This window comes from Echinops telfairi, unplaced genomic scaffold (assembly GCF_000313985.2).
Source record: "Echinops telfairi isolate 266 unplaced genomic scaffold, ASM31398v2 ScPeMD7_2573;HRSCAF=3158, whole genome shotgun sequence".
NCBI classification, from domain to species: Eukaryota; Metazoa; Chordata; class Mammalia; order Afrosoricida; family Tenrecidae; genus Echinops; species Echinops telfairi.
The window spans coordinates 2,936,537-2,942,036 of NW_022106471.1; positions in this window are offsets into that span (position 1 = coordinate 2,936,537).

Consider the following 5,500-nt stretch of genomic DNA (forward strand, 5'->3'; position numbering starts at 1 on the left):
CTTGTCCCTGGGCCTGTTGCTGCGGGGATGTCTGAGCATCCCTCTGACAGCATTTCCCCACAGTGACCAAACCCCAGATCCCCCTGAGGGACAGTGACTCCCACATTGTTAGATTTTATGGTGGCCAGTCTGGAGGTCTCTCTTTCATCACCTGTTGTGACTCTTGGTGTAAGGACAGTGTCTTACTAAGAATCCCCACTGGTGAAAGAGAGATTGTTATCTGAGAGTGCTTGCTACTCTGTATGATGAGAATTAAAAATAAGGCGTTCCTGGGTGAGGCAACCCGGTCAGATGCTAGGCTGCTAACCAAAATGTTGGGGTGTGAGTCCACCCTGAGATGGCTTGAAAGAGGGGTGGTGGGTCATCTTTTTTGGGGGGGGGGTCAGCCATTGAAAGTCTTATGGTGCTTAGTTCTATTCTGAGACACATCCATGAATTCTTTGGCTTTTTAAATCACAAAGTTATCTGGGTAGCTAACCAAACGTACTTTACCTGCTGCCTATTAGGAAGCATGTGGAACCTCCCCTCCTTGTTTACAAAGCCCCACCAGCTGCAGAGACCCCTCTGGGGAGGCAGGGACATGAGAACGAGCGAGGCAGGACACTGTCTGTGCACAGAGGACCACAGTGCGGACATGCTCAGGGTGGTGGCTGGTTCTGGACCACAAACCACTGGTGTGGTTTCCCCAGCCCCTCTCACCTGGCCAGCAGCCAGCACGTGGACACACGCTGGCACACCCAACTTGGTGGGCTGGGACAGAGTAGGTGGGAGGAAGTGGTGTAGCGGGGAGGGGCAGGAAAAGAAGAGTGTTAGAGCGCTGACACCCAAAGACGGAAAAAAGATCCAAGTTGCGGAAAGACAAACTTGTCATCTTTTTTCTATCTGGGGTTTTGCTGAGAAGAGATTCAAGGCAACCATCAGAGTACTATATTGTGTGTGTGGTCGTCCCCCCCCCCCCCACTGCCTGGACTGTTCTACCTGCCAGCATCTCCCCTCCCTCCTGAGGCTGTGAGTTGGTTGCTCCACCGGGTACAGTCACAGCAGGAAGTGACAGCGGTAGCTGATTTCACTACTGATAGGAAACCCACTATTCAAATTGAGTAACTGCACAGAGAACACACAGAACTTGCTTAGGGTCGGAGGCGGGGAAGAGAGTTGATGGCAGCAGGTCGCTTCGCACGGTGGCACAATGGTTAAAGCGCTCAGCTGGTTACGGGGAAAGCTCAGTGGTTTGGGCACTGGAGCCAGCCTCCAGCCAGGGGGTCTGTCCCTGCTCGGTAAGAATAAGGAAGCGGGGAGCCAAATTGACCCTGCAAGCAATGAGATTGATTGGCCAGAGAAGCACCTTGCCAAGGGAGGGGTAGAGAGGTGGGGAGCCTCCGGCGACACAGACCACGTCTCTCGGAAGGAGGGAAAAGGAGAGGTTTTAAGGGAGTTTAGGTGGGAAGAACTTTCTATTGTTTCGTGAACACTCACTGCCATTTAGTGGATTCCGACTCCTAGCGACCCTATAGGACAGGGTAGAGCTGGCCCTGCACGTCGTCGCTGAGAATGTTACGCTTCACGGGCGTCAAAAGCCTCAGCTTCCCCCTTTACACATGAAGGGAGGTGCAGCGTTCCAGGCACTGAGCACCCATGGGTGGGCTCACGGTCATTGGGAGCACGCACAACAGATTTTCAAAACGGGGCCCTGGGCCAAAGATTCTGGCTGGGGTATCATCACATCATGGGAAGATGCACGAGCGCCTGACAGCTGGGGCCTCAGGTTCGAGTCCTTCATCCGGGTGTTCTTTGGTCTTTGTTCCCAGGCTCCACTTGCGGCCACGGGCCTCTGATCTATTCCTGCTCCTGCATCCAGTCTGAGGGAGCCACATGCTGGCTCCTGTGAGTAAGGGGGTAGAACTAACACGTGGTATTCCGGCATGGGGACAAGAACACATTCTTTTTGCCAGGGAGAAAAGAAATCAAAAGTGACCTACTATATCCCAAGTTTAAATGCTCATCGAGTGTAGGGTGTGGTAAGGTCCATATACGTTGGCCTGGGGAAATTCCTCAGTGTCATGTGAACCTTAGCTATTGGGGGTGGATGGTGGGTGGAAGAATCCAGGCTCGTTGCCAGCCAATTTCAACACGAACCCACCACGCCCAGTATGGCAGACTGGTTCTGAATCGGCTCACTGGCAGTAGGTGGGGGTGGGTTTGGGGAGAGAGCCTTTGGGTTTTCATGATCATTTCAAATCCATTTCTACCTGAGTCTCATCGCAACTTTATTTGTAGGTAGGACAGATACCAGACGTGCCATTTTACAGATAAGAAAACTGAGGCACGGACAAAACCTACTCACTGCCTTCGAATTGTTGCTGACTCATAGTCACCTCTGTAGAACAGGGTAGAACTGCCCCCTGTGGCTTTCCAAGACTATACGTCTCCACAGGAGTAGAGAGCCTCGTTTTTTGTCTCTGGGAGCTACTGGCGATTTTGAACTGCTGACCTTGCGGTATCGATCCAATGCATCACCCACTAGAGTAATTTACCTAAGGGTCAGTTCAGACATCTATATTTTCTCCATGAATTGTCTCAAAGTGGTCATAAAGTGTACAATCCTAAAAATACATGAAACATTTCAAAGTAAAAGAATTAACTTCTGATAAAAAGAGGAAACAAGTTTCGACAGTTTCCTGAAAGGAGCAGCCGTCGGGGGACAGTCGGTGCCCATAGGTGCCACGTGGGTCTCATCTGCAAGTCAGGGAACCAAGGAATGCCCAGGACTACCCAAAAGGAAGGTGTGCATTGGGCCATGACCCTGATTTAGACGGCTACCTTCCAGAACTGGCAGAAATTACATCGACTCTTGAAATCCACCCACTTGCGGCATGAGTGACTGCATCATTCGGAGACTAAGACAGCGTACAATTTGCATACGCTTTTCATGGGGATGGCATGACTATGGCAATGCTAATGTACAGTCAGTGTGAACATTTCCCCCAGGAACCTTCATGATTCCCAGAACAGAAGAGCCTCAAGGATGCTCGTCCGCAAAAAGTGTTTCAGCCGCCAGTCACACCCGCGGCACGCTGTAACGGCTTGTGTCAGGTCAGAAAGGGCATCTCGCTCTAGCAGGGGAGTCTATTAAGCTCGCCTTCAAATACCCCCAAATATCTGGGGGGGTGGGGGGTGGGATTGTATCTGAAAATAGCCTCTGAGTTGTAAAACCACATCACTTTTGGTAGAAGCCGCGTGGGTCTGGGAGGATGGGGAACGGCTGAAAGCAGAGAGGCCACTATGGGCTCCGAAATTGACCTTTGGGGTGCAACCAATAGCGAAGGGATAATGATTGTGTAATTGAGGAGGATTTGGTCTCTGCCAAGAATGCCGCCTCTAGAGCAAGTAGGGGAGCTGTTCCAGAGAGAGGGGGTGCGTCTTGAAATGCCCTCCTTGCTGCAAACTCTGTTCCTCTGTTCTCCTACAAGTTTCGGCGACAGCTATGGAAGTTCGTCTGGGTGACTTCTCTCCAGCCACCCCCTGCCAGGCGACAGGTTTCTGTCTGACTCCGTGATTTTAAAAGGTGTGACCTTCCCTTTCTGGGTGTGTGATTTCTAGAAACAGGCACGCAGTCAGCTGAGAGTGAACAGGAAATTGCTAGCGCTTTTTACCTAGCCCCACTTCCCCCACCCCACCCCCCTTTGGTCTTTCCCTAACATTCAAGGGCCCCTTTTCAAAACAGCTATAGGCTTTGGAAGAGTGGGTGCACAGGTCACAGAAAACAGCCCTTGACGCTAGCCCAGTTAATGACACTGCCCTGGTGGCCTTCAGGGTACTTTATCCGTGTTGTCTTGAGCCACTCTATTTGTGTTATAGGCAACAGCAGCCACAGGAAACTGATAGAATGCTTACATAATCAGTTTTCTTGGGTGGCCCATAAAGTGGTGCCTTCTTCTCTGCCACACGGAGTCATTGACATATCCTGGTCTATCTCAAAGAATCTATAGTTTGGGAGAAGAGTTTCCATCAGCATCAGTGGATGACCCAGAAGGGTTGCCTGGCTCAATCAGGGAGGTCCCTGACTAAGCAGCTGTCCACTCTCTCTCTGCCCTTCATCTTGCCTCCTGGGTTTGCCATGGGTTGAAAGGCACAACAGGTACTAAGTCTCAATTTTGAAAAATAAAACCTGAGACAGCCATCTCAAGTTAGCCGAGGAAGCCTCTTCCTCCACCACTCTTTCCCGGCCAAATTCTATGTAAACCCAGTAAGGAACGGTGTAAGGAACGGAGGAATCGACGAGTACCCACAGGCCAAGAATTTTTGTGACTTTCTGAAAGTCAGTTGGTGGGTGGAATTCCACTGGTGGATAAATATTGACAGCTCAGAACACACATGAGAGCAGGCTGCAGCAGACAGAGGCAGGTAGATGGGAAAGCATGGATGCAGAGGGGTATGAAATGACTCCGTCAATGTCTTTAAAATAAACAAGGAGCCCTGGTGGCAGTGGATTGCCCATTGGGCTGTTATATAACCACAAGGTCAGAAGTTCGAATCCACCAGCCACTGCATGGGAGAAAGACGAGGCTTTCTACTCGAGTAAACGTTTACAGTCTCAGAAACCCACAGGGACCGCTCTACCTTGTCCTAGAGGGTCAATATGAGTCGGCAGATGGAGATGGAGTCAACAGTGGCCTGGGTCCACTTTCCCACTCACTCCCCTTAACCTTCACACAATAGTGACTTCTGTCCCCCAGCATAAATCCAGGTGATGCTGACGGCACTGGTTTGAGAAGCATCAGACTTAGAGAAGGAAACCAGCAGTGAGCAGGGCCACCCCCTTTGGGTTTTGAGCCTTTGGAGCTCTGGTGGGACAGAGGCTGAAGGACCCAGCTGTTTAGGAAAATCCAAGCCTCCAGCACTTCACGGGAGAGAGTCTGGACAGGCTGCTCCCATCACGATTCCGGCTTGGCAGGACCAGTTAGGGCAGTTCTACTCTCACTCCACAGCAACTGGTTTAGTGTAGGAAGAACCTGACTTCCTGCCCATATTTTTTAACTTCAGCCTGCCAGCCCACAAGCCCCACCCTCACGCTCAGGGCTTAGTCATCCTTCTCCGTCAAGGAAGTTATGATTGTAACTATCAAACAGAAAGCAGAAATGGTGAGAAGTAGCCACCTCCAGACGTGGGGTGGGAGAGACGGGGGTTATCGCTGCTGTTGCTATGCGCTCATCTGAGCTGATGGGAGTTTTGTGTTGATCTGTATCCTTACACTCTCCTACTAAAGAATATTCTCAACGCTTCCTTTCTCCAGCCAGCCTCCGTAAGAGGGGACTATTCCCTGCAGAAGAGCCCTGGGAGCACAGATCATACGTAGGGCTGCTGACTGCAGAATCACCAGGTGGAACCCACCGCCGATCCACAAGGAGAAAAACGAGGCTCTCTGCTCTCTTAAAGATGGATAGTCTCAGAATCCCACAGGGGCGCTCCTGTAGGGTCGCCATGAGTCAAAAGTGACTGA